At 39.1% G+C, this 22,833-nt stretch overlaps 1 protein-coding gene across 2 annotated transcripts in view; it reads right to left on the reverse strand.

The window, feature by feature from the left end:
* Nucleotides 1–22,833, reverse strand: part of LOC122459263 (protein eyes shut homolog) — a 119,467-nt gene that overhangs the window by 56,285 nt on the left and 40,349 nt on the right. The window contains exons 1-2 of one of the 2 annotated variants that reach the window (XR_006279821.1): nt 15,856–15,956; nt 14,404–14,444 (exon numbers count right to left, since the gene is read on the reverse strand). The exons of the other annotated variant lie outside the window; for it this stretch is intronic. The gene's annotated coding sequence lies outside the window, so the exon portion shown is untranslated. Of the gene's footprint in view, nt 1–14,403; nt 14,445–15,855; nt 15,957–22,833 lie in introns of those variants that run through there. 2 annotated transcript variants of the gene reach the window in all.

Consider the following 22,833-nt stretch of genomic DNA (forward strand, 5'->3'; position numbering starts at 1 on the left):
GGAGGCCACTTTGCCTCACTACATTAAACAGATACATAACTTTAAAAAACACCAGGCCTGGAGGTGTTACTTTTTTTTTAGCTCCAGTATGATACCTGTGGATGTACAAGATAAAAAACAGCAAGATAAGGCAACTGTATTTTCTTTGAATCTTTTGTTTTCATAGGGAAATTGCAACAACATGGCCACCTGGTATGATTGATCCTTCTACAGGGAAAAACGATGTTTTGCCATATCCATGGTTATTTCTTGGTTTTTTTTTAACCATTTCACATGTGTGAGCCAAGCACCTAGACGTACTGGGCACAGAATTCGGCATCTATTACAGCTGCTCAGCAGCTCTCAGAATTTGATCTTACACTGGTCCACACCTTCCATCCCAATCATCATATAGAGCTGCCTACGTCAACACTGCTTATCAAGGTGCACAGGCAATAATATAATACTTAGTAGTTAGTGCAGCACAGTGTTCAGACATTAATTAATAATGTAAAGAGACCACTGAACATTCTGAGTATTGAGGAAAGTCAGTGCTACAATATTTCTGTTTCTTTTGGTTTATTACATATGCCAGGAAGGATTACTTTACATGTTGGTGTCATGTTGACACATCATTTTATAATTCTATAGGGTGAGTGTGATGTAGATATTTTGTTATGCTTATTGCCACCTGATGGTCAATGTGAGAATAATTTATTGTTAGAAGCCCTAAGGCTGTACTGAGCATGCTCCAGGGGGTCAGGTGTGTGTATCGGGAAGTTTTTCCAAGATGGTTTTTCCAGATAGTTTTCTGTGTGAACCTGTACCAGAATAAAAGATCTCCTTTTTCAGTTCAAATCTGTTTTGGGTCTCCATGTACTACAATGAACAATGCTGCAGCTGTATAGCAGCCAACGAGTAACATGAGACAATTTATATTTCTATCACTAGAAAAGTCCTACTTTTGTCCAAAATGTAGTATTAAGTGCTTAACAACAGACATGCAACAACGGGAAAAAAAATAGGCAGCCCAAGTACAATCTCACCCAAGCCCATAGGTACGTATTTGGGTGGCTAGCTAAACCTTCACCCTGGCAACATTACCACCCCGATATTTTTAGCATGATTGCTTGAGTAGAGTGAGTGCATATCTGTCCACACAAACTGGGAAGCACATTCAGCACTTTCCCAGTGGCTGTGTAGATACACCCTGAGAGGCATAGAAACAAGCACACAAAGCAGCCCCGAGAGAAGTATAAAGTGGGAAAAATTGATACTAGACTAGGTTTGGGCCCTTGTTTAGGGCCTTAGGACTGGAGCCCATGGTAGAAAGAGGACCTGGGTTGCACTATACCTCAGCCGTGCAACTGTGACGTGGTATGCTAATATCCATGCATCAAGGGGGTGGGCTGCTGCAACCAAGAGGGAAAGTGGAACAAACCGCATCCCAGGGAGAATGAAAGATCTCTGCTTAGTTTGGGCTTTATTTACAACTTTTCATGAGTGATGTACCCGAGTATTCGGATTCTAATATCTAAACTGTATTGTTAAATCTATTCATCTAAATTTGGGTTATTGCTGATTATGTACTCGATGTATGATATGACTTTTAAAAACTAACTTTACATTTGTGGATAATCTAAGCACTATACTCAGACGTACAGACACTCTTTCCCCAACCTATGTATTATATAATTTTTTAAACATTAGCTTTAATAACATTTTTAAATCTTGGGAAGTGTGGAGCTCAGGTTAACCAGAGGGCTTATCTATTTTTACCCAGAAAAGAAACTGAGGTAGCAGCATCACTACGGGATGAAGTAAGAAATCTGTGATAGCTACACTTTGTAGTCTGGATTGCAGAACCAACAGAAAGGAAGGCAGAGCATCTGAGAAGACATTTTGTTAATTAAGTGCATCTTAAAAGGCAGAAGGGTCTGTTTTTACAGATGGTAATAGTGGGTGCTTCTGTTATATTTCCCCTAAGTGAATAACTTCAGTGTTTAAGCAAACAAGTAGAAATTTAACAGAGATAACCTTAGATGACTCTCAGCCATGTTCAGAAACTTTCTTCCGCTCTAATGTTTCCATACATCTGGTGTCTTTAGAGAGAATCTGAGGGGGAAATAAAACCTTTCGTTTTGTATCTCAGCTTCTGTTCATAATTCAGAGTGTCAGATGAAAGTAATAGTGATAAAGATTGCTGTTGTTGTTGCCTTAGGGGGACGCTGCAGCCTCAGTTAAATGGAGCCTCATTATTAAATTTCCTTTTTTATTATTTATTGTTACATTGCTTAAAAATAAAAATTACAAATAATGTATGTGAGTAATGAATTCTCTGGAGATTCTAGCTAACTAGAGATGATTCAGATGATAGAAAATAATTAGCACTTCGATACAGCTATCAGTAGCACTTCACTTTGACAAAGTGCCATAGAAAGATTAACTAATTAATTATCCTCACAACAACCCTCTAAAGTCAGAATTATCCCCACTGTATAGAGGGGAAAACAAGTGGGAATTTAAGTGACTTGCTTTTGACCACATAAAAATTAATAGAGAAATTAATCATTTTTCTACTGAAGTCAGTGCATGTCTTGCCATTGTTTATAATGGCATAGCAGGCTCATGCCCAGAAAATAGTGACAGAACTCGGGTCTTGAATTAGAACTCAGGTCTTGGCTACAACTTTTGAACTCAAACCCCATAGACCACACTGAGTTTAGGAGATTTGTTTGTGGTGTTCCAAATACAATACTATTTTACTGGGGCAAAAAAACAAATAAATCAAAAACAATTACTAATCTGTTCCATAAGTGTTGTTCTTTGAGATGTATTGCATGTGTTCATTCCACTCTTGGTGTTTATGCACTTCAACGTATGGCCATCAGAAACCTTTTCCCTCAGCAGTACCCGTCTGGACTGCTCAACCACTCTCTGCTGTCTCACAACACTGCATGCACGTAGAAAGGGTAGAGCTGCCCCCTTCTCCTCTCAGTTACTTCTTGCTGGAACTCTGATGCAGAGGGGCAGGAAGGTGGGTTGTGGAATGAACATGTGCAATGTATTTTGAAGAACAGCAATTACAGAACAGCTTCGTAACGATTTTTCTTCTCTGTGCTTCACTTCACTTATGGTGACTCACAAGACACAAAAGAAGAAGTGGGATCAGAGTTTATCTTAATAAGGACTGGAGCATTATCCTCAGAAGGTAAGACAAGTTGGCAATGCATAACTCTTAAAGTTTAGTTGCCTCTTGGCAGAGTTGGGAAAACTGGCCTCCTTCCTGCCTGTAGAGGTAAAACACTGCTACTGTGTTGTCTGTGAGAACTAATAGGCTCTTCCCCTTGATCTGTAGAAGAAAAACATGACATTACCCTGACAACTTTCAGTTCTCTGATATTTATATGTAAAGACAGGTAGTCTGAAGACTATAGTCGCTAAATCTGAAGAGCACTAAAATGGGCCCCCCAGCTGAGAGCAGATGCATCTGTCACTAACGTGAGTGTCAGTTCAGGGTGTCAGTTCAGGTGTCAGTTCAAGGTAGGCAAAGGTTACACCCCTGCATATGTTGCTTGGACTTGTTCATCAGTCTAGGAAGGCAAGAACCTGAGAGGTCACCCTCACTACCAAGTTTAGATGATAACCCGTCTGGACTGCTCAACCACTCTCTGCTGTCTCACAACACTGCATGCACGTGATAACTTGGATGATAGATGATAACTTGGAGAGTAAACTGAGGCCAGCCAACTCTGAAGAATTCTGAGGCATAGTCTGACTTATTGGACCACATATATGCATGAGGCCATATGCCTCAGGAGCCTCAAACAGTTTTGTGCTGTCATGACTCAGTGAGACTTGAGATCTATAACAATAGCTCAAATTGTCTGAAACACAGAATCTGGAAGGAAAGCTCTGGCTTGAAACTAGAAACTCTCTTTCTGGACCAAAGAGAGGAGAGATTTCTCTGTTTCGACTAGCAGAGCCAGTGCACTATATGTTGACTGCACTAGATAGACACTGGGCAACACCTGAACCCTGGATCGGCTTCTCACCAGCCAGTCATTCAGTAGGAATACACTTGCACTCCTGATCTTCTGAGAAGGCAGCCACAACTGCCAGCACCACAAATGCCAACATCTTGGACTCTGCCAAGTTGTCAGAGTCCGAAGGTCCAGAGAGCATCAGGAAGCAGAGGCAAGGCAGGAACAAGGTCAAACTAGGGCAGGGACAAGACAGGAACAGGACTTGGGCAGGGTTGGGGCAGGAATAGGAACAGGATCAAGAGCAGGCTGGGAAGCTTCAGAGTCTGATACATTGCAAGACAAGATAGTTCCTGGCCAGGTAGTGTTGTTTCTGAGCTGTAGTTCTGGTAGATTTGGTGAAATACCTGAGGCTGGGGGTCATCTGACCTAAGCTTAGCTCCCCAAGGGTTTTTTTTTCCCCCCTGGTACTACAACATTTACCATTAACTATTTACAAATAGACACAAAATTGTCTAAACAAAGGCCGAAGAAATATTGCCAAAGCAATAAAAATCAGTTCCACTGACCATTGCAGGCATCAAGAAGGACCTGAGAGGGGAAGGGGGAGGGGAGCAACAGCAGACCGTGCTCAAGCCACCCAGAGGAATACTGCTGAGGAAAAAAGTTTCTGACGGCTGTGTGTTGGGGTGGACAGAAACCAAGAGATGTGAAATCATTTGAAGAATAACTTTTTTGAATATTATAAAGTGATGGCTTTTATTACACCTACAGCTAACAGAATTTACCACAGTTGTGAATCAGGATGCAAAGAGGAGGTGAGGGGGATTGTAGCAGAGGAGTATTCTCACTGCCGTTGTGGAAATTAGGTACACCTGACTGGAGGATGACAATTCCATTTTGTGGTAAATTTCAAGGTTTGAAATTTGTTTTATTCCATATAGCAATAAAAACAAAATTTTTTGAATGTTTTTATGAAAATAGGGGAGGAGGCATTGTGTGTGTGTGTGTGTGTAGAGTACTGGCTTGGGATTCCTGATTCAGAGCAGAGTTTTATGTGATCCTAGATAACTCCAAATCAGGCAGAGCAGCGACTTCAACCTGTGTCTCCCATGTCCCAGGCCAAGATCATAACCACACAGTTATAAAATCCAGCTCATATTTGCTCTCTCTGTTCCCTGCCTGACTGAAAGTCTTCCCAACAAAGGTTTCTCAGAAATTGATACATCTTCACAAAATAGTCAACTTGGACGAAACAACATGTTTTGCCAAAATGAAATTTTGGAGAAAATATTCCAACTAGCTCGCTCTATCTAATCTATATATCTATCTAACTATATCTGAAAGATAGATTTATCTTGGGAGTGGGGATGTTGGTTGCAAAAAAGCCTGAAAGTTCTTTAATGGTGTGGAGAACTTGATAACATTGTGATGAAACCTAGTAAGTGTGGTTTACTTCCATCACTTCCAATTCTAGTATCTGATCACCCATTGAAAAGTAACCAAATAATCTCACTCTTCCTTCTCTAGCAGTAGCAGGAAATTAAATAGCAGAATTTCTAAATTGTTCTCAGATTTGTTATTTTTGTGTTTCTAAAGGACTTATTATGGGAAGCTAAACTGAAGAGATTAGATTTTCATGTATGTATATGTTAGATTCGCACTCATTCTTACCTCTTGCAGGAGTATGTTCAATAATCTTGGTCTGTCTCTTTTGCTCATTAACTCCCTACCAGTGGTTGAGAATTTTGTGATTCCCATGGAACACAGATGTTGCGAGATAATATGGTCACAGAAGGAGAGACTGAATTGGACACCATATTCAATAGGAAGTCAATGTTGATGGAAAAGCATGGTGATGGTCTTACAGAGTGCTGTGTTGTTTCACAGACAGGTGAATTTTCTGCCCTCTGGAGCTTTTTCAGGGCATGCGATTTCACTCTGATATGAGTTGCAGTAGTTTCATCTGGAGTTCACAAATGCATGTACCACCATAGTTAGGTCTGAATATGACAGACTAGGGTATCAATCTTTTGGCTAGCCTCATGTGTGAGTGGACATATTTTGAAGACATGGCTCTTTGAACATAGTGGGGGAATCTTATGAACAGGAGAATCCTCTGAGCCTTTCACTTTATATACCACTTTATATATTCTGGGAGGGCCTCGGATTCTCTTCTGTGTTTTTTGAACATTTCAGATCTGTAATTAATATTTACCTCTATCATCTTTGGAATATTGCCAAAATTTGGTTAATGTTATCATGGTATAACAAAGAGACCAGCTAAGTCTCCCTGACCATCACATGACATGAAGGATAATCTTCCTGAAAAATCCTTCCATTGGCCACAACATAGATGAAGCATGACTGTTTAGACTATGAATTTCCTTGAAGCAAAGTCACTTGGGTCGGCATCTTAACAGTATACATGGAAACTGTATTGAAATTTGTGTGAAAGAATGGACTTAAAAATGTATTTCACAAGTTAGATACCTGGCACAACTTCGGAACTGCAGATTTTAACAGCTATTTTCCATATATGAGCCTCATCATTATTAAAGATAATCTGAAGCTGGTCCATTTTGTCTATTCCAAATAGATACAAATATATCAGGTAGCATACAGTATGCTTTTAAATGACTGAGCAGCTTTAAACTCAGCTGGCAGATAACTAGGTTTGGCAAATCCAAGCCCAATTAACGCTTTCAAATCTAACCTCAAATCTTATCTTTTAATTCAGATATTCATATTGATTCGTACTTCTTGCTCTTTGTGTTTTGTGTGTTGTTTTTCAAAAGTGCTTAGGGATGTGCATGTTAGGCTCTGTACAAACTTGCAACATAGAACCTCAAAAAGGATGTGGAGTGTGTATATTTGCCAAATGTTCAGACTGAATAATGGTGAATGAAGGGAATCTCAGTCATACATTTCTCCCTTGTGATACATTATGTTGTTTTGTTAATAGAATGCCCTGGTAATAGAACAAATACTCTAATAACGACACCATTATTATTATGCTAGATCTGGGATGAATAAGTGCTGATTTATATCCCAAAGAGCAGGTGTAATGTGGGCAATGTTACTATTGCCCATAAGCAGTAGAATACCTTTAATTAGATTGACTTAAACTTCATTAAAAACTGCTTCACTGCTTTAAAACAAATTGCCAGAACTACGCCCAAAATGCATATTTTCAAATGTCCTATTAAAATGAAACCAAAATGTTGATGACCACACACACAGCATATCCATTTAAAATCCTTTTCATTAAAGTGCAGAGGCTGCATGTTATTACATAGGACATTTCCATACTGCAGTACAGTACAACAGGCCACCTGTGAGAATAAATAAATACTAGCCATGTAAATGTGATAACTATATCTAATCAAGAATCTCCCCTTTGATTGTGGCAAAAAAAAGGAATTTATAAAACTGAACAAATGTGAATAAATACTTGTAACTGACTAACGAGTTGCTGCTAACATGGAGGTAATAAACCAAGTTAATCTCAAGCAAAAAACAATATAGCTGTGGTTATAATTAAATAATTAAAACAGATGCTGTAATTCTTAGTTAATGAAAATATATGCCAATTCAAGTGGTATAGGTCTGAGAGACTGACTGACAAAGAGAGAAGTGTGCTCACAGCATTCAGCAAAGGAGGAGAGAGAGAAAAGCAAAAAATATAATAAATATTTTCCAGTATTCTTTGTTGGCTTTAAAATATTTCTACTCGAAATGTCATGGATATTCAATGGAGTGGGAGTCAGGGGATGTGGGTTCTATTTCTGATGCTAACAAACTTCTTGTGTGTCCTTGCAAGAGTGACTTAGGCCAATCTTTTCAAACTTGGGATTAGGTGTCTAGCTTTAGACACCCAAGTCTGAAAATGCTGGAACTGTACATGAGGATAGCAATAAATGATCAAACAGGTATTGTGAGAATTAACATTTGCAAAGACTTTTGAAAATATAGAATGCTATGTGAGTATTACTGTCTATGTTATTCAGAGACTCGTGCCTTTTTGTAGACTATTTCTAGAAATGATAGAGCATTAGACTGATATGATAGTGCTACAATGCCATTATCTATTTATTTAAACTAATACTTTCAAGCATCACATCAATTGGAGAAGATACAAAAATATTACTTGTGAATCTGTCAGTACTGGTCAGATAACAAAATACACTTGGGACAAAGCAATGTGTTCTCTTCTGAGTCTAGAATAAGATGTCTGAATTACTGCATTCCTGAAAGACAGATCCTCTGCAATTAGCAAGTGTAACAGGGTGGCTTGCTCCTTAAGAGCTGGAGTCCTAGGGTCAGCCAACCATAGTTACTAAGGAGGCACACCTGAGCAGGGATAAGCAGAGAAAGGTATAACACAATCCAATGGCAGTAAATTGAAGTTAGAAAATTCAAACTGGAAATAAAGCATGAATTTTTAACAGTGAGAGTAATTGGGGGTTGTAACAATTTATCGAGGGTTGTGATGGATTGTCCATCACTCACAATTTTTAAATCAAATGGGATGTTTCTTCTAAATCTAAACAATATGGTCTATACATTGTTTTGGGGATGTTCTATGGCTTGTGTTATACAGGAGGTCAACCAGGTGATCAAAATGATCCTTTCTGGTCTTGGAATTTATGAATCTGTGAATTTGGGAAGTGATATATAGGCAGGAAAAAACTGAGAGTCACCTGATATGGACTTGATGAGGGACTCGGGAACTTTCTTTTGAATTTTTTCCTCAATTTAATAAACCAGAACCTGAGAAGGGCAGTGAAGAAGTAAAAGAATCTGTGATTTACTCAAGAAGCCCATTGAAAGGATAAACAGACATGGGGAACACTTGCAGGGCTGCCCTGAGGCCAAGAGAGGGTCCATAGGAAGTGGCCACTCAATCACAGCATGTTAGTCTCTGTGTGGTTGGATGAGAAAACTCAATCACCTGTTCCTACAAAACAAACAAACAAAAAAAACCCCAACAACTTAATAGAATCTCTAGTTATACAAATATTGAACTTACTATTAGAAAGACTCCTGCTACAGAGACTGAAGATCATGCCACTTCTGATATTCTTTTGTGCTATTCATTTTCAATGGTACCATCTCACAAAATTACTTTGGAGAAAAAATTAAAAGTGCTTAGGTGCTTACCATGGTAAGGAATTTCCAAATTTAAAAGATATACCCTAATTTCTTCCTCTTAGCCCTGTAACTTGAGATAGCAGGGTGAAGAGGGTCTAGGAGTGAAAAACAAAAGATCATGTGCTGTTGTAGAAACAGTGTACTGAAAAACCCTAAATTTCTGGAGAAGTGCTAATAGTTTCTATATTTTGTCTATTTAAGAAAGGTAAGACCCTTCAGTGCCAGGTTTTTAGCAATGATTCTGTAGTATCTAGGGAGCACCCTTTCTGTTAAATCTGAGAAACGTCAAATTAATTTACCATAATGGTGAAGGAATCAGATGTGTCCCTCCCCACAAACAATTTACATCAATGACAGGATTGGGTAGAGGGTTGCTCGGGCAGAAGAGATTCAGACAATCATAAAATTATAGGAAAAATTCAAAATTTGACCTGCAGATACATGTGCACAACTTACATAGATTTCAAATGAAGTTATGCAGGAATATCAAAGAGCAAAATTTGTCCCACAGAAATGGGAGAGAGGAAAGTTGTATTCGTTTATTTAGCCCATCCTATCAACCCATGCCAGATCCTCTCTGCTGAATATTCACCTGTGTTTTATGCTACCCAGTTCTGACTAAACTGATGGGAAGTCCACTGCTGGGACACTCAACATGTGATTAATAAACCTCATTTAGGAATTTCCCCAAGTTAAGCCTATATTTTCCACCAATGGTTGAGATAGGTATTAGCAATAATTATTTATGTTATACAGTTTCTTCTTAATTGTTATGGCCAGGTACAATAAGCAGGTGTTTGGCTGTGGATAATTTCTTACAAGCTGTGGATCTGCATGTGAATAGAGAATGTACCAACGAATTCCCAGTAATGTGTTACAATACTGGTACAACATGTGCATAAGCATTTACAAGAGAGCTTTCAATGTCATGAAAACAAAGATCAGGTTATTGTAAACCTCCCCTAAACTTCTAAATTGCTGACTTATGCTAAATCCAATCTCACATTGCAAGTGTGCCCATCACATTAAGTGAGATTCCATTAATTTAAAAGCAAAGTCCCCAAATTAAATTTCCCTTTTCCACCTTGTATGTTTCTTTGTCTTTCATTTTCAACTGATAAGGAGATGTGTAGAATTCACAAAATGCATCCTGAAAAATAAATAGCAGGGCATTGCATTTATGTTTTATATCTCACTGCTGAAAAGCCATACTTAATAGCACTATGGATAGTGAAATGTTGGCTCTCAAGTTCTACATTCTAACAAACTGGATGTTGTTAACAAAAGGACAAAATTTTTCTTTTCACACATGTAAGGGAGAAAAGAACATCAAAGCCACAATTCAACTTTACTTTTCTCTTTGGCCCAGGATCCAGATTCTGAAGCTAAAAGCTAACACAAAATGCATTAGTAATGCCTCCAGAAAAATCTTTGCAGCGAATAGGGTCCAGAGGTGAAATCAGGAAGAAATACAAAAAACTGTATATGGGGGTACCCCTGAAGAGTCATGGTAGCATCAAAGAGATCAGAATGAGCAGGAAGGGGCTCACAGGACATTGAACAATAACGGGTGATGTTTCAAGGGCCTGCTGAAGAAATGGGAGGAATAGCTGAGGAGGCAGGAGGTCAAAGGCTCATAGGTGGCTTGGGGTTTCAGGTATGAGATTTCAAGCTAAACTGCAGGGCAGAGAGTCGGGATGTGAACAGCTCCCAGTTTTATGTTTATGAAACTCATCTGACTTAAAAGAAGCAAGTTGCTCACTGGTCTATATAAAGTCTCCAAGCACCAGCCGCTAAGATGAGAGAGAAACATATCTATCTAGGTTTATATACATCCCTATCACCATAGCTTTCAAAATTCTCATGCTTCAGGAATAAAATGATCATCTTAGGGTAAGAGTCAGATTGGAAAATGTATAAGACCTGCTTCACCAAGCTCCACCATAGGTTGGACTGGATGGCTAGGACAGCTCTCTTAAGATTCTCTGATCTTGCTGCATTATAATAGGCTGGCTCCACTCTGAGGTCTCCCTGGGCTGATCTGGCTTCTGTATTGATTCCTATGGTCACTTGGATGAGCTGTTCTGATACCTGCTTCCTCTTAGGTAGACAGAGCAGAGGAGGTTTTTTTGTTTTTTTTTTGGTGGGTCTACGTAGATTTTCAGCAACCAGACTCCTCTACTAGATTCAGGTTGCAGCAGGAGCTAGGACACATAGGAGGGTGGTAGTGATACCCAAACTTCAAAGTTCACATACCCCAGAATGACAGTGTTGGCAGAGTGACCTCAGGCAGTGATCATATTAATGGCTTTCTCGTGGCTTTTTCCTGTTTCCAAGGTTGGGTAGGCAGCTAGCTGTAGTTTGTAGAGCTCTTATCCTCATTTGTTTTCTTTTTTATTTAAGTTTGGTTGTTCTGCATTTGGCCAATAGTAGTAGAATTAAACTAGCAGCAGAGCAAAAAGATGCTGGCTTACCATACAACTATGACAGCTCAGTCTAGTCTCTAACCTTGTACCAGGAAGAACTTTGTTCAGTTACAATATTACACAATTGGCCAGATGCATTGGGGTTTCTTCTCAACTTCCTCTGAGGCACCAGAACACAGGCCACCATCAAATACACTGTCAAGACTAGGCCCTGCAGCTGCGCCCTGCTGTGTACTTCCTACACCCTAACAAGCCAGATAAGCTGCTTAATGGACGTCCTGCCCAATTGGTTCTACAGTGGAAGCAGTAGCTTGATGGCTGCTCAATGAACATGCCTATGGACTCTCTCCCTCCCTGTTCTCATCTCCCCTAGTCCTGCTCCTGCTGTGCTCCTCCACAGCTCCAGCCCAGATCCTGTCCTGCACCCAGTCTTGTTCCCATCCTGTTCCAGTCTTGCTCCTGCCTTTCCTGACTCCTGGTAATCTGATTCCAACCCTCATCTCTCATTCCCGACTCTGTCTTGTCCTTGGCTCTAGCATTTTGACTCTGGTTATGACCTTTGGACCTGCTTCCTCTGGGGTGGGATGCGGGGGCTTGTTGGTACTGCTTCCTGTTTCTGGCTCTGTCTCGACCCCTGGATTTGGCATTCGGACTCCAACCACTAGGCCTACAACCCACTTTCCTGACACATAGACCACTTGTATTAAATGGACAATCAATCACTTTCATGATGGAAATTTCCATATTTTTTCTTCACATGTAAATGTAAGAAGTGTTGACCAATATAATGGGCTAATACATCTATCACATTATCAATAAGTAGGAGTCACACTGCATATGTAAATATGCCTTAAGCATAGAATATCAATATTACACTATATTGAATATACATTTGTAGCAGTGTTATGGCCTAAATTGGCCATTTTCTTTCTATAATCATATTCATATCTGTTAACACTTTGCAAAGCTGAATTCAGCTTTGGCGTTAAAAAATAAGAAACTTTTCAAAGGCAAAATACATTAATGTTCTGCTCTAGTACAAGCAGGGGAGGTATCTTCACAGACAAGTACCTGGAACGCTAGTATCCAAAAAAAAGATAAGGGAGGTACACAACAAAAAGTTAAGGAACTGGTGGGTTGAATTTCAGTGACTTGAAAGAGATTTGTAACTATAAAATCATCCTATAAATACTACCACCTGAAATCTGTCGCTTTGGAAGGAAGCCTTCTTTGTAAGGTGAATTCAACAACACGGTATGAGACAGCTTCCCAGAAATTGGTATTATACTGAACCTTTTCCCCTGTACTATACTATTATTGACTCTTAGCAATTAACCTGACTGATATTGGTTATTTGATCTCTTGAGTATATTTCAAAATGAACCAAACCAGTTGTGGTCAAGCAATTGACTACACAATTTACCAGCAGAAGTAAGCCAGCCTTCTGGAAGGTGGCGCTATGGGGGCGATTCATGATGGAAATTTACAGTAAGGCATACTGGCCTCTCTTCTTAAGATTTTATATTTAGACTGAGAGTATATATTTTGCTTTGTGTTGAAATGTTTAATTTCAGTTAAACATTTACATTTTATGATTATGTAGTATCAGTATGCTATATATTTTACACAACATTTTAAAAAAATATTTGAGTAATTTTAAATTTTATTGCTCCTTTTAAAATTATTATTCCTCCACCTTTAAAGCCAGGTGCACTAGTTTACAAGAGTTAAAATGCACAGAATTTGGAGGGGGGAAAATAATTATCCAAATATTGTTAAAAAAAATTAAGAATAACATAGAAGGTTTTCTATACATATGTGTCCCATTGGAAAGCTAAAATATTCTACAGTAGAACCTCAAAGTTACGAACACCTCGGGAATGGAGGTTGTTTGTAACTCTGAAATGTTCATAACTCTGAATAAAACATTTTTAGCAGTTTATGTTTAACACAGTACTGCACAGTATTTGCTTTTTTAAAATTATTTTTTTGGCTCTGCTACTGCCTGATTGTGTACTTTTGGGTCCAAATGAGGTGTGTGGTTGACTGGTCAGTTCTTAACTCTGAGGTTCTACTGTAATCCAAAGGTCAACTGTAAACTTATCCCGCACTGCAGACCGGCTTTTTGTTGGTAAATTGCATATTTGCTGGGAAGGAAGGAAACATTTTTCTGTCAGCCTATCTGAAGTCAGAGGGATGGAAAGTTAGCAGCAGTCTGGTGAAACACGATTACTGGGCAGAATATAGATGAAAGTTATAGGAGCATAATAAATATAACTGATCACGTTTCTGCACTTCATCACATGGCTATCAGTACTGCATGGTTGGTACAAAATTCAGGAATTCAATTGCTTATATTCTGGTGTCTATGAAAAATGCAATGAAGCATCATCTTTACTTCTGAAAATTAAAAGTTAGAGTCATACTCCAGTAAAGAACTGATCAATTTTAAACAAAGGATTTTTAAATTGTTTATTAAATGTTCATTTCCTGCTTCTTTTGCACTGTGCAATACAAAGGCTTGATTTTTTTTCTCCCTAAATGAGCCTCATTTGGAATATGGTTAATACAGAAAAAAGCTGAATCACATTACAAAGTCAGTTTGATCAACTGGCATAGCCAGCACAGTCTCCCAGACAATTATATTGGGTAGCGATAATAAGACAGACATTTTTCTTTTAAAATTAACTTACACAACAGACCCTCATTGGAAGTCAGGCTGCTACTCACAAAATGGCACTTCTCAAATAATTAAAAAAAAGAAAGACTCCAAACATGCATCATAAGCCTTCACTCAATAATCTTCTGTTTGTTATAACTTAACAGCAAAAGTTACTTAAGTGCTTATTTTATATACTTACTTATTAGGATGTTTCAGTACATTGATAGACAACCCTCGTTTCTTGAAAGAACAGAAAATGTCATGTATCTGCCTACAAACAAAGGCTATAGTACAGAATGTTAGAATAACGCTTCTTTAAAAAAGGCTACCTCCCATTGAGCCAGACTGGAGATAAAGCACTGTATATCAACTAGAGACTTAATTAAAAAAGATAGAATGCCAGTAGTGACAGTTTAGGTACTTGCTCCATCCACAGAGCTACACTCTACTATTCTCAAATTGTGATAGTAACAAAATCATTGGCGAAACTACATTACGTTATTGCATCTAGCAGCAAATAATGTGTGCAAGGTCCCCAGTTCTCAAATGGCCATGAGTCATTTTTTTTGTCCTAGTGATCCTGTTAAAACAGAGCTCTGTGTGCTTCCCCCCCACCTTCCATTTTCACTAACCTTTTGTAAGGATGCATTCTCCCAGGCAGCAGGTTTTAGTGATTTACATTGTTTTACGCTAACGGGAAGAAATGGCTGTGTCCCCTGGAGCAGCCACACTTTTAATCAAATACAGCTCATAAATCACATTTAGGACTTTCAGAGCTCAATCAATAGGATATTTTATAGTCTGCAACAAAATTATCTGGAAAGCAGTAGAAGTACAGGAAGGATGTAGCAGGGGAACCACACAGATATAGGCTCTGCAACCTGTCTGCCTATAGGGATTAACCTGCCAATTTTAACAATGAGTGATCTACCCCAGAACTCTAATGCGTTTATGACCAATGCATTGTTGGCTGCTAATGAAGCATTATTGGAGGTCCTGATCGATAATACCAAAGCAGAGCAAATTTCCTATTCCATTTACCCTGGTTTAGGGACAACTACTAATACCTTTTCCCTTAAAGTTTGGTTACAATCTTGTTCTCATAGACAAAATTTTCTATGCCTTTGCTAACTGAACACTTTACATTTGTCTGATGCTCTCTAAAAAGTAAATCAGGGAATTTCAAGGCCTTCTCAGAACTAATTCGGTTACATGTTTTCCTTAACTTCAATTTGCCTATTTAATGTAGCAAATTCTTCATCTAGTTTGATTTGTATGCACAGTATATATTGTATGTTATTTTACTATGTAGTAGCAAACAATTACTGCCTCATGTAATGGAGAAACTACCAGTGGTACAAACTTAATCTGAAAGTTTATGGCAAAAGTTAGGGGAAAAGTTGCTATAAAAATTCTAAATTACAGCTAAAATACTTGAATCATTTTAATGATCAATCTAGATGATGTATTGTGTACACATGAATAGCTTGCTTCATAATTTGTGAAATATATTATGAAAAACAAAAGATACAATGCAATTTCTTCAGATTGCCTTAGTAGTTAGCAGAATTATGAAACTTCCATTGATGTTAATGCAATACTGTAAAATCTCGTACATCTTTTAGCTAATGATTAAGTGAACTTTGCTTACAAAAAATCCTGAGGTAGGGACGGAATGCAATAGTAGTAGAGATAATTAAGATGAGAATTTAACTTTGATCTTAGGTATTTATATATCCTTGCAACAGAGTGCTAAGGGCTAGTTCCTGAACCAGTACACTGGTCACTATTAGTACTAATTAGGTTCCCCTGGAGAAGGCTAATTGGACAGAGATGTACCTGATTAATACCAGGGTAAATTGGAGCTAGTGAGTCAATGAGCTAATTAGCCCATTAACAGAAAGGCTGTATGATAGCTGGAGGGGAACGGAACTGACCTGACCTGACCTGACCAAGAGGGAACTCTGAGTAGAGACACTTTCACCTCCCTCCCCCACTCATCCCCTTTTTGTAGATGGGTTAGAAAGTGGAGATAGTGTGTCAAGGTGTGGAGACTCTGCTATGTACTGGTGGAGGGATTAAACCACTGTAAATACACTACACGGGAGTTTTTAAAAGCAAGGAGGACTCAGAGCAGTCTGTGTTCATGGAAGAAACCAAGGTGTGCATGCTGTCCTGTCACCGGCCTCCATTACCATATAGCATTTGAGAACCTCACAACCTTTAATGTAGTTATCCTCTTGACATTCCTAACAGATAGAGAAGTACTATTATCCCCATTTAACAGATGGGAAACTGAGGCACAGGGCCACTATGTGAATTGCCCAAAGTCTGTGGCAGAGAAGGGAATTGAACCCAAGTCTCCTGAGTCCTAATCTACTGCCCCAACCACCATCTAATTACATGCAGTTATATTCCTTTTGACTAAAGCATTTGGATGCTATAATGTGTAGAGTAACTTCTCACTTAAAGTCCTCCCAGTTACGTCGCTGATCAATTAGAGAACATGCTTGTTTAAAGTTGCGCAATTCTCCCTTCTAACGGTTGTTTGGCAACTGCCTGCTTTGTCCACTGCTTGCAGGAAGAGCAGCCGGGTGGAGCTAGCTGGTGGGGGCTTGGAACCAGGGTGGACTGGCAGCTTCACCTCCCCCCCCCTTCAGCTCCTCTAAGTTCCCTGTGCAGTAGCTGTTCAGCAAGCTATCAATTGCTGGGCAGTTCAGCTGTCCCTCCCCTCCCAATGCTGTGTGCTGCTCCTGCCCTCTGCCTTGGAGCTGCTCCCGGGAGCCTCCTGCTTGCTGTGGAGGGTGAGGAAGAGGTGTGCTAAAGTCAGGGTGTCCCCCTTCCCCCTGCTCCTGCCCCCCACTCCTGTACCCTTTCTCCAAGAGCACGGGGGGACATGACAGGGCTCAGGACAGAGGGAGCTTGCTGGCTGCAGCTGCAGTCTCAACTTGCTGATCTACTTAAAAAAGCAGTGTACTTAGAGTGGGGTCAGTGTACTTAAAGGGGCAATGCTTGTCTCTCTCTCACACACACAGGGTGTGTGTCTCTGTCTTTCTCCGCCATGCTGTCTCCCCTCCCTCCATTCTTGCTGCCTTGTAGAGTGTGAGCCTACATTAACAGCAATGTGTTAACCCTTGAGGGCTCAGCTGAGTGCTAGTTCATCATTTAGCAGTAAGGCATTCCTTGAGGCATATCCCAACCTCTTCAACCCTCTGACTTCACCACCTCAACCAACCTTCACAATCATCTTTGCTGTGTACAGTATTAAATTGTTTGTTTAAAACTTATACTCTCTCTCTCTCTCCACACACACACACACACACACACACATACACAATGTACTCCATATCTTCACGGAATCTGTAGCTAATTGAATTTCAAGTACTCATTTTATAAAGATATCTAAAAACACAACATGGTAAGGAAGAGACAAATACCCATTATAATGTATCTGTTCTACTGGGCATTCTTTCCTGCCACATATATAAAAAAGATAATTGTTATATACAGTAACTCCATATATATATATATACATAGTATAAGTTTTAAACAAACAATTTAATACTGTACACAGTATTATATATATGTGTGTGTGTGTGTGTGTGTGTGTCTTTTGTCTGGTGAAAATTTTTTTCCCTGGAACCTAACCCCCCCCTTTACATTAATTATTATGGGGAAATTGGTTTCGTTAACATCATTTCGCTTGTTTTTCAGGAACATAACTACAATGTTAAGCAAGGAGTTAGTGTATATAACAATTCTCTTTTTTATATATGTGGCAGGAAAGAATGCCCAGGAGAACAGACACATTATAATGGGTATTTGTCTCTTCCTTGCAATGTTGTGTTTGTCCTTTGTAGATATCTTTATAAAATGAGTACTTTAAATCCAATTAACTACAGACTCCATGAAGATATGGAGTACAGTATTGCCGATGCTAGAAATTGACAAAAAAATTAAACTTGTTACACTGACTTTTTGAATAATTCTTTAAAAAATACATCTGAATTATCTCTGGAACATCAAGTTTGAATCATATTATTAATAACATATAATATAATAATTATATTTATTAATAATAAATTGTACCAAGTACTATTGGACAGTTCATTTATCTAGGATCTTTGATTCCAAGGATTTCCAAAATATATAAATATATTTAGGTCCTGTTCTTATGGAGTTACTCATAAATCTGCAGAAGGAGAAATATATATATAGCTATAAGAATTGTAAATGCAACATTGAAATGCAGCATTGAATCTGGGGTGAAATTCAGCACGATACAACAAGCTCAGGCAAGGAAGTAAAACATGTTTAATGCAAGTGAAATTTAGGTAATGACTCAAACTGGAATTTGCTGCTAACACAAGAAGTCTAACCTCTTATTTCTTGTAATGCTGACACCATGATACAAAGGCGTGGGATGATTATATATGAAGCAAGACAATAACTTGTTCAAATCTTACATAACCCTTATAATGTTAATCTTCTAAACTTTGCAGGAATGCATAAAGCTAGAGCTATAGTGGTATGAACCCTTTGAAAAATGTCAAGAGAAGTAACTGTGCAATAATCATACTTTGTATTTCTATAGCACCTTCCATCAAAGAATCTCAAAGAGCAATGCCATGATCCAAAGCTGACTGAGGTTAATAGAAAGGGCAAGTCTACATGGCAGCTGGGAGGTGTGATTCCCAGTGCAGATAGACTAACTCATGCTAGCTTAGCAGAGTTAGTGTGCTAACAATTGCGGTGCGGACATTGCAGCACTGGAGGTGGCGCAAGCTAGCTGCCCAAGCTAAGCCCCAGGAAGCAGGTAGGCTTGGACTTTGACAATTAATCTGAGCTGCCATCATGGCCACACTGCTATTTTTAGTGAGCTAGTTATATCAGAGCTAGCAGGAGTCTGTCTGCCTGTGCTGGGAATGACATCAGCTGCAAAGGTAGACATTAGTCCATTGATTTCATTAGGCTTTGGCTGAGACCTTTTGTGAACACTAAGTTTCTCAATATCCCTGTGAGGCAAGGAAGTATTTTTACACCCATTTCATCAAAGTTGACCAAAGCAAGGTGTAGAGGGGGGTTAAGTGACTTCTCCAAAGTTTGCAACAAATCTGTGGCTAATTCAGGAATATTAGAGTGCTTGAATACTAGTCCCCTGTGCTAACCACTAGGCAAAGTCACATTTTCTGCATCACACAGTGAACTTGTCAAATAGCATTCCTAAACAGACAAGGGCAAAAAGAAAAACACATCAAAGAATCATGAAAAATTAGTGGCGTGCAGGTAGAGTTCCTGCTATGCCCTCAGGCACTCTTCCTAATCTACTGTGTTGCTTTTTCTCCACTAATTATTGTACTTTTTCTTAACAAAAGAGTGATCTCATCTCTTTGAAATGTGACTGGTCTTTTGTCCTCTCAAATGCACCTTTAGCTCAGTAAGAATGAATGACATTCTTTGATTTGTCTGTAGGTCTTACCCTCTCCCAATGCACTTTAGCTTTGCTATTTTTTCCTCTTAAAATTGAATGTTGTGTGTGGAGTACATCTTATACTGTTATCCCAGAGCAGCTCAGCAGTGATCTCCCACCACAAAACTGATTCCACAAAGCTACTTGACAGGATCTTTCTCTGAATCTGATCTATTTCAAGTGTCAGACTTTCTAGACACTAATCCCTTTTCCTTTTAACTTGCTTTCTCTTCCTATTCCTACAACCACTATGATGTTTGTCAACTTTACCAGTGAAGTGAAAGGGCTACCATCTATCATAGTCTAACCATTATAAAAAAAAACCCCATTAATCATATGATTTCACTTTGTTTATATGTGATTGATGCATGCTATTTATCTCTCTAAATTCCACTCAGGTTCATTTTTAAAACCTAATGTATCCCACAGGCAACCATTTTCAGTTATGAGAGCCTTCTGTTATTGTCCCTCTACTACGGTCTTGCTTGAATGGTTCATGCCTTCTTTCTTCTATATTTATTCTTCTTCTTCCCCAAATCATCTTTCTTTACTTCCTTTGTTCCTGTTGTAGATCTGATGTGACATGTGCAGAGGGATAAGTCAGGCCTGGTTGATAGATTCTACTCTCTGGTGCATCATGTATGTGATGGTCATGGAAGTGATGGCAGGAAGCTGCAGGATGCAGCAGGTTTTTGCCTGAAAGGAGCTCACATGGAACCATGAAAAGTGCTGGCTATAGGCTTTGTGATTGATAATGGCAGGACAAGTAAAGCATGGCAATTATTAACTGTATGCTGCTGTAGGACTATCGAGGTTCTCTTCCCCAAATAATCATTTATTGCTGGCAGTGATTATATTAGCTTTGCTACTGCTCCTGTATTATTGGAGTTCTTCAATCATTTTATGTCACAATCTCTAGAATTGGCCAATTTGTCAGCTAGGCTGAGCTCTAACGTACCTCAATTTGCCTTCCAACCTTCACAGCATTTTACTACTGTCCAAGATCATCAGGGATAACAACTTCAACTGAGGCACATGTCCCCTGTAGGCTTGAGTTTGCCCTTCAAAAGAAGCACTACCTCCCTAATTAAAAGGGAGTGATGCTCATTTGGAGTCTGATGAATCTGGAGAAACCTCAAATACAAGGGAAGATCTGAGAGGGCCTCACCTATACAGGATGCAGCAGAGCACAAAGCTGAACATATTGTGATTTTCATTTTGCATGTTTGGTTTTGTTGTCAAAAATATTTTCCGTAAAAGAATTAATTTGTTAATTTGTAAATATTATGAGCTTGGAATTTGTAATTAAATGGTTTGTCATACTTTGCATATGCCACCATTTGTGGGAAGTTTTATATAGTTGTTATTTTGCTGTCATTTTGACATATCACAAAGCTTTCCATTTTCTGCTGGTAGGGAAAATACATTCAGTTGTATTGTAGCAAACTAAATAAATAAGCAAAAGCATCCAAAAGGGACCTGTCTGATCATATTTGCAAGAGAGACAAATATGATATGACACGGTGTTCACTCAGCATGCAAAAGTTCTCATGGGTGAAATGGAGGCTTCCCTTGCTAGTACTGAGCTCCAGACTCCCATTCCTTGTGTTGAGCAGACTCCTCCTACTGCCTTTGATGAGGCAGCAGGAATTTACCTAGCAATTACCCTAATGCCATTATCTGTACAAACACTCAATTACATGAGTCACCTTGATCACCAACAAACTGATTCAGGATCCAAACTGCCCTAGCCTTGTCTCTCTACAGGGCGGGCTCACAGTGTTGAGTTAGGGTCTCTGTTGCATTTAGCATCTGGCACTGTGTTTCCAGTGCTGACTTGGAGTTCTCTGCTGGATCCTGGCTGCCCCCTGACTTGATCCTACAGCCATGCATTCCCCCTCCAATAACCACAGCAATATAGAGTCCCATGCTACTCACCTTCACTGGACGCAAAGGGTGCTGTGCATCTGCCCTGCTCAGTCCCTAGGTCACTGATCAGGGGCATTTCTTTCACTTTGGTGCAATGATGGAATCTCATGCAGGCTCCCTGGGGCCAAAGGTTCGGGCTGCTCTCAGCCTGTTGGGTCATTGCAGCAGAAGCCATTGTTCCTGTGACCTGGCTACTCTAGTCACACCTTTTTCCCATTAAACCAGGCTCCAGGAATTTGATTGAGAACTTCCTACCATTTTGCTTTGCAGTTCGTTTGCTCATCCCTGTTCAATCAGGAGTAGGGCCAGCTTTCACAGCTCTGCTGACATTTTCTGGAGTGAAAATTCACAACAACACAGTGGGGCTTCACAACCTCCATGCACATAGCGGTAAGAAGGTGGCAAACATAAGGTCTGATCCTGTGCACAATCATCTCCAGAAGCACTAAGTCAGAATAACTATGGGCATCTGCAAAATCAAACCCATAGTTGTATGGAGTCCTCCTTATTTCAGATTTTAGCAATTAATTCATCCTCTCCTTTCAAAAATTAATTTTATTCTTTTTATAATCTACTAAACTATCTGTTAAGTGTAGGGAAGGTAGTGCATGAATAAACTGGGATATAATAAAGAAAGGGTTGATAAACAGATGGGGAAAGCTAAGGGAAAGACCAGGGCTTCAACCATAAGAGACTGAAATATGTTTTGTTACATATTCATTTTTCCTTTTAAAACAATTTTTTAAAATAATTTGTTTGCTATATTAATTTTTTATTAGTATTTGAGGGCACAAAACTAGGGAAGAAGTTAAGACTTGGAGACAGAGTTGGAAGGTCTTAAAGATCAATTTGAAGGAGGAAATGAGGTTGTAAGTTGGTAAGGATCAGGAAGAAGCGGTTCCACAATCAATGAAAAAACTATTCTTAATGCTATGTATAAAATCTACACAGATTTTGAAATATTTTCCCTCACGTTTATTATCTTCATATTTAAGCAGCAATTAGCTGGTAACATGAATTTGGGAGTGTCAGGAAGAAAATAACCTGTACCTTGATAATTTTGAAAAAAATATGAGAAGCAAAAATGATGTCACAATTAAGCAAAAATCCTGCAAAAGATTTACACACATGTAGTATGAGTAGGCATCAAGTGGGATTACTCACAGTGCGTAAAGTTAAGCATATCGATCAATTTTTGCATGATCAGGTCCTTAATTGTTTAAGAAGGAA

The sequence above is a fragment of the Dermochelys coriacea genome, chromosome 3 (genome assembly GCF_009764565.3).
Source record: "Dermochelys coriacea isolate rDerCor1 chromosome 3, rDerCor1.pri.v4, whole genome shotgun sequence".
Classification (NCBI taxonomy): Eukaryota; Metazoa; Chordata; order Testudines; family Dermochelyidae; genus Dermochelys; species Dermochelys coriacea.